A 13,381-nucleotide genomic window follows, 5' to 3' on the forward strand; every position below is an offset into this window, starting at 1 on the left:
GTAAAGAAGATAATCTAGCAGGAACTGATATTACAAATACCAGATTCTGACAATTCTATACATTTGGTTACATTTTGATAATTTGCATGGGGCAGATAAGTTATTTTCAGTGAAACCTAGCAAAAATTTCCTCTAATGAACTTTTCATATTTTATTTTGAGCAGAAACTTCCATATATAAATTTAACTTCTGAGATTTTATAATTTTGTCATTATTAAGACTAATTTCCAAAAGTTCCTTTCCAGAGTTCTTTGAGTGCATTTAATATTATTTTGTAAATGTATTTAATTTGAATTAATGTGGTATAGATAGAAAACTGTGACAGGCATTTATTTGAAAAAAACATTTAATAAATTTAAAATATCACTCTTAAATGCTTTGTGGTTATTTTATTGCAAATTCCTCATTAAAATTTGATATTCATATACAAAACAATATATGGACAATATAAGGATACGTATGTTTAAATGTATGTAGAACTTCAAATACAAAAATAAGCATCTCCACTGAGGAATAGATTATTTAACTATTGTTCTTCTTCAGGTCATTACATTTAATCAACAAACAAGCTGTTTTTTTCTTTTTTTAAAGAACAAAAAAGAGAGTTTCTTGAATGCCACTAAACACATTTTTTCGTGAATTTTCTTATATACATTATTGATAGCATGGTGACAATCAATGAATATATTCCCCAAATTCTACATCCCACCATGAAACTCTTGTGTTCCTGTTTTTAAAAGGCAGACCTCACAATGAGGTTGAATACAAAGGAAAAAAGTACCCCCCAAATAAACTAATTAAGCATTGTTTATACAGTTTCCCATATAAATGTCATATGGTATATATATCATAATATACAAGCTGTTTTTGAGGGCCTTGTATGTGTCAGGTGCTATTTAAATGCCGAACATACAAAGATAAATATTTAGTTATGGCTCATGGCTTTGAGAAGCCCAGAGCCAGCTGGGGAAACAGACCTGAGTATATGAAAAATGATGATACTAACAGACATACTGAAAGTGCTAAGGTTTCCTGACATTGTCTCACAGACTTCAGTATGTTTACATGTTTATTATTCATTCATACAAAAATGTATAAAATGCTTACTCTATGCAAGGGATGTGTAGACACGGTGGAGAACTAGACATGGGATGCTTTATGTATGGAATGCGCAAACTGAAGGAACGAAGAACTATACAACTATCCATTTATTATTTATTTATTTATTTTATATCTTTATTGGAGTATAATTGCTTTACAATGTTGTGTTTCTGCTGTATAACAAAGTGAATCGGCTATATGTATACATATGTCCCCATATCCCCTCCCCCATGCGTCTCCCTCCCACACTCCCTATCCCACCGCTCCAGGTGGTCACAAAGCACGGAGCTGATCTCGTTGTGCTATGAGGCTGCTTCCCACTAGCTATCTATTTTATATTTGGTAATGTATATATGTCAATGTTACTCTCTCACTTAGTCCCAGCATACCCTTACCCCTCCCTCTGTCAAGTCCATTCTCTACGTCTGCATCTTTATTCCTGTCCTTCCACTAGGTTCATAAGAACCTTTTTTTTTTTTTTTTTTTTTTGGTTTCCATATATATTCCATATATAACATATGGTATTTTTTTCTCTTTCTTACTTATGTCACTCTGTATGACAGATTCTAGGTCCATCTATCTCATTAAAAATAACTCAATTTCATTTATTTTTATGGCTGAGTAATATTCCATTGTATATATGTGCCACATCTTCTTTACCCATCATCTGTTGATGAACACTTAGGTTGCTTCCATGTCCTGGCTATGGTAAATAGAGTTTCAATGAACTTTGTGGTACATGACTATTTCTGAATTATAGTTTTTTCAGGGTATATCCAGTAGTGGGATTGCTGGGTCATATGGTAGTTCTGTTTTTAGTTTTTTAAGGAACTTCCATAGTGTTCTCCATAGTGGCTGTATCAATTAAAATTTCCACCAACAGTGCAAGAAGATTCCCTTTTCTCCACACCCTCTCCAGCATTTATTGCTTGTAGATTTTTAAATTTTTTTAACACCTGTACAGGAGTATAATTGCTTTACAATGTTGTGTTAGTTTATGATGGCCATTCTGACTGTTGTGAGGTGAAACCTAATTGTAGGTTTTTTTTTTTTTTTTTTTTTTTTGTGGTATGTGGGCCTCTCACTATTGTGGCCTCTCCCGTTGCGGAGCACAGGCTCCGGATGCACAGGCTCAGTGGCCATGGCTCATGGGCCTAGCCGCTCCACGGCATGTGGGATCTTCCTGGACTGGGGCACGAACCCCCGTCCCCTGCATCGGCAGGCGGACTCTCAACCACTGTACCACCAGGGAAGCCACTAATTGTAGTTTTGATTTGCATTTCTTTAATGATTAGTGATGTTGATCATCCTTTCATGTGTTTGTGGGCAATCTATATATTTTCTTTGGAGAAATGTCTATTTAGGTCTTTGGCCAAATTTTGGATTGGGTTGTTTGTTTATTTGATATTAAGCTGCATGAGCTGTTTCTGTATTTTGGAGATTAATCGTTTGTCAATTGCTTGTTTGCAAATATTTTCTCCCATTCTGAGGGTTGTCTTTTCATCTTGTTTATGGTTTCCTTGGCTGTGCAAAAGCTTTTAAGCTTTAAGTTTCATTAGGTCCCATTTGTTTATTTTTGTTTTTATTTCCATTTCTCTAAGAGGTGAGTCAAAAAGTATCCCATTTGTTTATTTTTGTTTTTATTTCCATTTCTCTAAGAGGTGAGTCAAAAAGTATCTTGCTGTGATTTACATCAGTGTTCTTCCTATGTTTTCCTCTAAGAGTTTTATAGTGTCTGGCCTTACATTTAGGTCTTTAATCCATTTTGAGCTTATTTTTGTATGTGGTTTTAGAAAGTGTTCTAATTTCATGCTTTTATATGAAGCTGTCCAGCTTTCCCAGTACCACTTATTGAAGAGACTGTCTCTTTTCCATTGTATTTTCATACCTCCTTTATCAAAGATAAGGTGACCATAAGTGCATGCATTTATCTCTGGGATTTCTATCCTGTTCCATTGATCTATATTTCTGTTTTTGTGCCAGTACCATATTATCTTGATTACTGTAGCATTGTAGTACAGTGTGAAGTCTGGGAGCCTTGTTCCTCCAGCTCCGTTTTTCTTTCTTAAAATGCTTTGGCTATATGGGGTCTTTTGTGTTTCCATACAAATTGTGAAATTTTTTGTACTAGTTCTGTGAAAAATGCCATTGGTAGTTTGATAGGGCTTGCACTGAATCTGCAGATTGCTTTGGGTAGTATAGTCATTTTCACAGTGTTGATTCTTGCAATCCAAGAACATGGTATATATCTCCGTCTGTTTGTATCATCTTTAATTCCTTTCATCAGTGTCTTATAGTTTTCTGTATACAGTTCTTTTGTCTACTTAGGAAGGTTTATTCCTAGGTATTTTATTCTTTTTGTTGCAATGGTAAATGGGATTGTTTCCTTATTTCTCTTTCAGAGTTTTCATCCTTAGTTCATAGGAATGCAAGATATTTCTGTGCATTAATTTTGTATCCTGCTACTTTACCAGATTCATTGCTTAGCTCTAGTAGTTTTCTGGTAGCATCTTTAGGATTCTCTATGTATAGTATCATGTCATCTGGAAACAGTGACAATTTTACTTCTTCTTTTCCAATTTTGGTTCATTTTATTTCTTTTTCCTCTCTGATTGCTGTGGCTAAAACTTCCAAAACAATGTTGAGTAATAGTGGTGAGAGTGGACAACTTTGTCTTATTCCTGATCTTAGAGGAAATAGTTTCAGTTTTTCACCCTTGAGAACAATGTTGGCTGTGGATTTGTCATATATGGCCTTTATTATGTTGAGGTAGGTTCCCTCTATGCCTCCTTCTGGAGAGTTTTTATCATAAATGGACGTTGACTTTTATGGCTTGATTTGTGACTTAGGGTTTTATCTATCCTGGAGAATGTTCCATAAGCACTTGAGAAGAAAGTGTATTCTGTTGTTTTGGATGGAATGTCCTATAAATATCAATTAAGTCTATCTTGTTTAATGTGTCCTTTAAAGCTTATGTTTCCTTATTTATTTTCATATTGGATGATCTGTCCATTGGTGAAAGTGGGGTGTTAGAGTCCTCTACTATAATTGTTTTACTGTTGATTTCCCCTTTTATGGATGTTATCATTTGCCTTAGGTATTGATGGGCTCCTATGTTAGGTGCATAAATATTTACAATTGTTATATCTTCTTCTTGGATTGATCCCTTGATCATTATGTAGTGTCTTTCCTTGTCTCTTGTGATAGTCTTTATTTTAAACTATATTTTGTCTGATATGAAAATTGCTACTCCAACTTTCTTTTGATTTCCGTTTGCATGGAATATCTTTTTCCATCCCCTCACTTTCAGTCTGTATGTGTCCCTAGGTCTGAAGTGGGTATCTTGTAGACAGCATTTATACGGGTCTCTTTTTTTTTATCCACTCAGCCAGTCTGTATCTTTTGGTTGGAGCATTTAATCCATTTACATTGAATGTAATTATTGATATGTATATTCCTATTACCATTTCCTTAATTGTTTTGGGTTTGTTATTGTAGATCTTTTCCTTTTCTTGTGTTTCTTGCCTAGAGAAGTTCCTTTAGCATTTGTTGTAAAGCTGGTTTGGTGTTGCTGATTTCTCTTAGCTTTTGCTTGTCTGTTAAGGTTTTAATTTCTCCAACGTATCTGATTGAGATACTTGCTGGGTAGAATAATCTTTGTTGTAGGTTTTCCCCTTTCATCATTTAAATATGTCCTGCCACTCTCTCTGACTTGTAGAGTTTCTGCTGAAAGATCAGCTGTTAACTTTATGGGGAGTCCCTTGTATTTTATTTGTTGCTTTTCCCTTGCTGCTTTTAATATTTTTTCTTTGTTTTTAATTTTTTATAGTTTGATTATTATGTGTCTTGGCATGTTTGGATTTACCCAGTACTGTATTCTCTGTTCTTCATGGACTTGATTAACTCTTTCCTTTCTTGTGTTAGGGAAGTTTTCAACCATCATCTCTTCAAATATTTTCTCAGTCCCTTTCTTTTTCTCTTCTTCTTCTGGGACCTGTATAATTTAAATGTTGGTGCGTTTAATGTTGTCCCAGAGGTCTCTGAGACTGTCCTCAATTCTTTTCATTCTTTTTTCTTTATTGTGCTCTGCAGTAGTTATTTCCACTATTTTATCTTCCAGGTCACTTATCTGTTCTTCTGCCTCATTTATTCTGCTATTGATTCCTTGTAGAGAATTTTTAGTTTCATTTATTGTGTTGTTCTTTGTTGTTTGCTTCCTCTTTAGTTTTTCTAGGTCCTTGTTAAACATTTCTTGTATTTTCTCCATTCCATTTCCAAGATTTTGGATCATCTTAACTATCATTACTCTGAATACTTTTTCAGGTAGGCTGCCTATTTCCTCTTCATTTGTTTGGTCTGGTGGGTTTTTAGCTTGCTCCTTCACTGGATGCGTATTTGTGTGTCTTCTCATTTTGCTTAACTTACCATGTTTGGGGTCTTCTTTTTGCAGGTTATAGGTTCATAGTTCCTGTTGTTTATGGTGTCTGCCCCCAATGGCTAAGGATGGTTCAGTGTGTTGTGTAGGCTTCCTGGTGGAGGGGACTGGTGCCTGTGTTCTGGTGGGTGGGGCTGGATCTTGTGTTTCTGGTGAGCAACGACACATCCAGTGGTGTGTTTTCTTGTGTCTGTGAACTCAGTGTGATTTTAGGCATCCTCTCTGCTAATGGGTGGGGCTGTATTCCCACCTTGGTAGTTGTTTGGCACATGGTTTCCAGCACTGAAGCTTGCTGGCCATTGAGTGGAGCTGGTCTTTGCGTTGAGACAGAGAACTATGGGAGAGCTCTCACTGATTGATATTACATGGGGCCAGGAGGTCTCTGGTGGTCCAATGATTTGAACTTGGCTCTCCCCCCTCAGAGGTTCAGGCCTGACACCAGGCCAGAGCACCAAGACCCTGTCAGTCACATGGCTCAGAAAAAGAGGGAGAAAAAAAATAAATAAATACAATACAATACAATACAATACAATAATTAAAATAGAAAAATAATTATTAAAGTAAAAAAAAATTAAATAATAAGAGATAAAGAGAGCAACCAAACCAATAAACAAATCAATGATATCCAGCGCTAAAATCTATATTAAGATAAACATAAAAATTGGAAACAAGTTAGTTGCAGACAGCAAACTCCAAGTCTACATTTGCTCCCAACGTCCACTGCCTCAATTTTGGGATGATTTTTGTTATCTCTTCAGGTATTCCACGGATGCAGGGTACATCAAGTTGATTCTGGGGACTTAATCCACTGCTTTCTGATGCTGGATGGAGAAATTTGCCTTTCTCTTCTTTGTTTACACAGCTCCTGGGGTTCAGCTTTGGTTTTGGCCCCGCCTCTGCGTGTATGTCGCCCACTTGCATCTGTTCTTTGCCCAGAAAGAAGGGTGTTAAATTGTTAAAGTAGCAGCTGATTCGGGGTCTCTGGCTCACTCAGCCCGTGGGGTGTGGGGAGGTGTACGGAATGCAGGGCCAGCCTGCAGTGGCAGAGACTGACGTGATGTTGCAACAGCCTCGGGTGTGCCGTGTGTTCTCCCCGGAAGTTGTCCCTGGATCATGGGACCGTGGCAGTGGCGTGCTGCATGGGCTTCCGGGGTTGTGGGGGGTGGCAGGGCGGGAGGTGTGGATAGTGACCTGTGCTTGCACACAGGCTTCTTGGTGGCTGCAGCAGCCTTAGCATTTCACGCCGGTCTCTGATGTCTGTGCTGATAGCTGCAGCTCGTGCCCGTCTCTGGAGCTCATTTAGGCAGTGGTCTGAATCCCCTCTCCTATGCACCCTGAAACAATGGTCTCCTGGCTCTTAGGCAGGTCCCAACTTTTTCCTGGACTCCCTCCCGGCTAGCTGTAGTTCAGACGACCCCTTCAGGCTGTGTTTGTGCAGCCAACCCCAGGACTCTCCCTGTGATCTGAATTCCGAAGACTGAGCCTCAGCTGCCAGCCCCCACCTGCCCAGTGGGTGAGCAGACAAGCCTCTCAGTCTGGTGAGTCCTGGTCGGCACAGATTCTCTATGCGGGAATCTCTCAGCTTTGCCCTCTGCTCCCCTGTTGCTGTGCTCTCCTCCGTGGCTCCGAAGTTTTCCCCTGCCCACTCACCATCTCCGCCAGTGAAGGGACTTCCTAGTGTGTGGAAACTTTTCCTCCTTCACAGCTCCCTCCCAGAGATGCAGGGCCTATCCCTATTCTTTTGTCTCTGTCTTTTTTTTTTTTTTTTTTTTCCTTTGCCTTACCCAGGTACGTGGGGAGTTTCTTGCATTTTGGGAAGTCTGAGGTCTTCTGCCAGCGTTCAGTAGGTGTTCTGTAGGAGTTGTTCCATGTGTAGATGTATTTTTGATGTATTTGTGGGGAGGAAGGTGATCTCCACGTCCACCTTCTTGAAGCACCCTCCCATCCATTTATTTTTAAATGAACTTTATTTTTAGAACAATTTTAGATTTACAGAAAAATGGCAAAGGTAGTATAGAATGGTCCTGTACACCCAGCAAGTTTCCATTTTTATTAGCCTTTTACATTAGTGTGGTACAGTTGTTACAATAAATTAACCAATATTGATACATTCTTATTAGATAAAATCCATTAATTTATTCCAACTATGTATTTTTAGACAATTATTATTAAAAATAATAAAGTACAGGGTGATTTGAGAAATCGGAGGACAGCCTGACTTCATATTAGAAAATCAAGGAGTGAGTCATCTTGGATTTGAAATGTATGCTAAGCTCTGACAGGTGAGTAAGAATTGGCTAGAAAACGGTGTGGGAGAAAAGATCATTCCAGGTACAAGGAACAGCATGTGTAAAACTCCTGAGATGAGAAACAGAATGTATCTTTTGTGAAATAGAAAGAAAGCTGTGATTTGAAGAAAGATAGTGAAGGGGAAAATAGCACATCATGATGACACGGAGGCCAGGATTAGATCACACATGGTCTAAAAAGTCATGTTAAAGATTTTGGCCTTCATTTTACAAATGCTGGAAAATTGTTGAAGGGTTTAAATTATCTGCCTGGTGTAACTATATTGTTATATTTAAAAGAACACTATAAAAGTGCAGCAGTTAACAAGTGGCTAGATTTATTTGAACTCTGGTGTCCTCTTAATGTACCTTAGGTTGGTTCCTATAAAGTCTTAGGATTGCTATTCATGGTTCAACCACTCCCAAAGGTGGTGGATTTCTAAGGTAGGTGGAGGTCAGCAGAGGGTGTCTAGGGTGCCTAGTGACCCTAGAGGGTCACTAGGGTGTCCATGCTAGTGCCAAACAGTCTGTTGCTGAAAAACAGAGACTGCAAAAACACTTAGGCGTGGTCAAAGTTATAAAGCCACATGAAAAGTGAGACTCCAAGACTCCATCCAGCTATATATCAAAACAGGATTAGTGGCCATTAAACACGAATTTCCCTGAGCTATTCTTGAAAGCTTGCTGTTGTAGATCACTTGAGGGTGCTACAAGGCAAACGTCACACGGGTGCCCACTGGAGAATCTGTTTTTAGCTCATACCCCAAGTAAGGCAGTGATTCTTCCTGATTTGAAAATATTAAAAAGTTTCTTAGTATACCACTGTATGGATAGTGATTAGGATAGGGAGAAGCCACTGAGAGAACACACAAGTACCGAGGAATTCTGTGAAGGTAAAAGGGAAGCCATATACCTATAAAGGCGAGTTTTGCAGAGCTATTGAGAGAAGCCTACGATTCTTAGAAAGCAATTAACAAGAAGTTTGTGATGTAAAGACAGTGAAAAAAGCAAGTGTCATCGAAATTAAGAGACTTCAGTACTTCCCTGGTGGCGCAGTGGATAAGAATCTGCCTGCCAATTCAGGGGACACGGGTTCAATCCCTGGTCTGGGATTATCCCACATGCTGCGGGGCAACTAAGCCTACATGCCACAACTACTGAGCTCGCGGCCAGGCTCCACAACAAGGTAAGCCACTGCAAGGAGAAGCCCATGCACCTCAATGAAGAGTAGCTCCTGCTCGCCACAACTAGAGAAAGCACGCATGCAGCAACCAAGACCCAATGCAGCCAAAAATAAAAAATTTAAAAAAACAATTTAAATCTTAAAAAAAAAAAATTAAGAGACTTCAAAAATCAGTATGAGCACTGAAGCAAGAATGAGACTGTATGTACAAGATGCCATAGGAATCACAAAAGATGAAGCGAAGGGCCTGGAAAAAGAAGAGTCCAGTCTGAGAAGAGGTCAAAATATTTGCATAAGTTATTAGGAGCCAGCAGAAGTTAATATCTGAATCCCCCTGCATAGAACACAGCTGTGCTTGATGTTAAAGACTAGAACAGAGCTAATGTCCTCATTTTGAAATGGAAGTTCATTCATTCTCAGTCTGTACTCACTTGTCTTATTGAAACGCCACCCAGGAAGCATCCGGGTGTGGATATATGGACATTTATATCCCTCCCTTCCCTCCCTGCCCCCAGCTTTCTGGACCCCAAATTAGGCAGCTGAGCATACTTAATCCGAGACAAAGTTATTCATATTGAATTTTTCTTTTTAATGTTAATACATGTGAAAGTCGGAATTTTGAAAAATATATATACAACAAATTTAATATTACTTATAATCTCCCTATGTAGAGAGAAACGTTAACATTTTGTAGATAGATGAATAGACAGCTAGGCATTGAAGCAGCATAATTATCCTATAGTCAGTCTGTCTGTCAGTAGTGTCTCTCTCTCCTTCTCTCATACAAACACGCATACACCACACAGAGTATATACAGAAAAAATACAATGTAAGACAAAATTAAACGCAGACTCTGTATGTCATTTGCAACCTTCTTCATTCCAGGGCCTCTCATTATTTTTAAATAGAAACATGTTTAGGTAGAAGACAATTTAACCCATGGCTCATCTACATCACCAGTTTCCAATGAAGTGGCTCCATAGTAGCACATTTTAGGAGTTACTGGTGATTTCATGTTTAATCCACATCTATCTAACCACATTAATATATAGTTTTTGGAAAAGCAACAACTACAAATACTAGTTAGAGAAAAATACAGCAGTACTCACTGCAGACTCCATAGCAAACTAAGGTATATACTTGCAGTAAGTAATTACTGCAAGCAAAGAAGAGCAGCAATTAAAAATGTGCAACTCAGGCTTCCCTGGTGGCGCAGTGGTTGAGAGTCCCCCTGGAGATGCAGGGGACACGGGTTCGTGCCCCGGTCCGGGAAGATCCCACGGGCCGCAGAGCGGCTGGGCCCGTGAGCCATGGCTGCTGAGCCTGCGCGTCTGGAGCCTGTGCTCCGCAACGGGAGAGGCCACAACAGTGAGAGGCCCGCATACCGCAAAAAAACAAACAAACAAAAATGTGCAACTCAAGACAACAGTGATATTTCTGGAAAACCCTCTGTGCCCAAGCCCAGAGGGAGAATTCACAGCATTTTCCATCTTTACATGGCAGACTTTTTAGCAAAATGTTTACTGTCCTCAATGAACTTTTTAAACTTGTGAATTCCAAATTTTAATAGTGTGTAATAATTCAGTTAATTGATTACCAGGAAGTAGTTCTTATTTATTTATAAAAAACAAAGTCCATGGAATTAAGTGTCATCGACCAGTAAGAACAGTGTAAAGGACTGACATTTTATTTTTGTGTGTGTGGTACGCGGGCCTCTCACTGCTGTGGCCTCTCCCGTTGCGGAGCACAGGCTCCAGATGCACAGGCCCAGCGGCCATGGCTCACGGGTCCAGCCGCTCTGCAACATGTGGGATGTTTCCGGACCGGGGCACGAACCCGCGTTCCCTGCGTCGGCAGGCGGACTCTCAACCACTGCGCCACCAGGGAAGCCCAAGGACTGACATTTTTGACTTAGTTTCACAGTCCATTGGAAGGATTTTCCTGACCTAACAATAGGCCAAAGATTGTACATTGAAAATCATTGCTCTATCTTAATTCGTGATTGGCAAAAAACTCCCTATTTTCCAACCTCTTAATCTCTTCAGGGGAAAATATATTGCATGCTCATTATTTGTCCCATATGTATATAACCACATTCTCAGATGAACATGATGATGTAAAGAACACGTAGAGCATAACAGAAAAAAAAATCACTTTTCTGTAGGTTCAACATGACTTTTTGGGTAACACAATACAAATATGTGATTTATTAATTCTCCAAAATTAGTACAAGACCCAGATTATATGCTCAACTCTCTTGGTGTCTTTAACAACAAAGTTTCAAACTATCTGTATTGGAAATAAAATAATTGTTATGTCTCATTTCCTTATGGTGCATTCCCATGTTTACATGAATACTTTTCTATTGAAATGCCAAATCTAATTTAACTCCTTGTATATCAGCCTCCTAGTAAGACTGAGACATTTTCATCAGAATTGATTAGTTTGGTCAGGTCTTAACAATGTGTAGCATTTCAGGTTAAGATGGATTGGTCAAGATTGTTGTAGGAAACTACATTAACATTGCTATTCAGTTAGTTGAACTTTTCTTTGTAGAGAATGACAGTAATGGGCTCCTAGGCTGAGCCTCACAGGTGAGAATCTTACTCCATTTTAAATTAATATCTGATGTTGCTTTGGGTTTTGTATGCATTTGTAGACATGTGGGTATACACATGCATATATACACTTTTATAACTAAAGATGGTACAATGATTGAAGCCTGTGCAAGTGAAGAGCAAATGGTAAGCACATCAGTGGAATTTATATTTTTCTTTTTCAAGCAAACCTTGAATTAGTTTAAGAAAGATCCTTTGCCTTTATTGTAATCATACTTATAAGGCTCTTGACTGAATGTGAGACTCCTTTTAGTGAAGAGAGGTTAATAATTATTGTGTTCTGAAGCATTTCTATTTAATCATGTGCATTAATGAAGGCAGAATGTCTTACATAAACAGATAATTAATTTTAACAATTGGAGTGTAAACATATTCTTCACTGATGCAGACAGCTGGAGTTTGGTATTTAACTATGGAACATGCACATTTTTCCCAGATATATATTTTGTATTGATTGACAAAAACACATTATTATGAATATATTACATGAACATGTGTTTATTATATTGTTATAGGAAGGCTAGATAAAATGCATATAGAATCATGGCACCGGAGAGCTTACCTTGAAAGTTTCTGGGCTTTATCATTTATTTCAGAGGTATGAGCACAAGAATATGATATTTACAATAGCTAACATATATAATAAATATATATAACATAATGTAATATAATATATATCATGTAAGTCAAGAAAACAGGAACTCTGGAGTCACCAAAACTTGGGGTTGTATTGCAAGTCAACCTCTCACTGAAAATGTGACATTGAGAAACTTTTCTCTGTGCCTCAGTTTTATCAATTATAAAATGAGAAAATCTTTTATGCCTTAAAAACTTTTGTAAGGATGAAACCAAATAACATGTCTGAAGAGCTCAACATTGTTGCTGGCTGATAATAGTTGCTCTATAAATATTACTTTCACTACACGACAACATCGTCCCTGCCTCCAAACACCTAATATGAAGAATAAATAATATATAAATCATATGTTACCAGTAGCTAATATGTTATAATGTGATGAATAAAAATTATAATGTGTGGTTATTTAGCATATATATATATATATATATATAGAGAGAGAGAGAGAGAGAGAGAGAAATTATATATTATATAGCTATATATTATATCTTTTATATTTACACCTTGTTACTTTACACATGTTGTAGTTGAAAGCATTAAACTAGGGATTTTTAAAAAACTATTAATTTTAGGGCTTATTGATGTAAAAAATAAATACTTTTATTGAATTATAATTAATATAACTATATATATTTAAATTTTATTATTTGATAACTTTTGACAGAAGTATATGCTGCTCACACCATCACCTTAATCAAGATAATGAACTTACCCATCACCCCAAAGTCTCCTGCCACCCCTTTTTAATCTTTCCTACCCATCCTTTCCCTTTCCCTACCCTTCATTCCAGTTCTCAGGTAACCATTGATCGTCTCTCTGTCACTGGTAATTACTTTGTGTTTCATATAAATAGGACCACAGAGTTTGCACTCTTTTTTTAATCTGGCTTATGTTCACTCTGCTTATTACTTCGAGTTTCATTAATGCTATACTGTGTATCAATAGTTTATTCCTTTTTATTACGGAATGATATCCTATTTGGGGATATTCCACAGTTTGTTTATTTATTCATCTGTTGATGGACTTTTAGGTTATTTCCATTTGGGGGCTATTACAAAGAAAACTTCCATTCATATACAAGTCCTTGGATGAACAAATGTTTTCTTTGCATTTGGAAAA

This window comes from Kogia breviceps, chromosome 3 (genome assembly GCF_026419965.1).
Source record: "Kogia breviceps isolate mKogBre1 chromosome 3, mKogBre1 haplotype 1, whole genome shotgun sequence".
Classification (NCBI taxonomy): Eukaryota; Metazoa; Chordata; class Mammalia; order Artiodactyla; family Physeteridae; genus Kogia; species Kogia breviceps.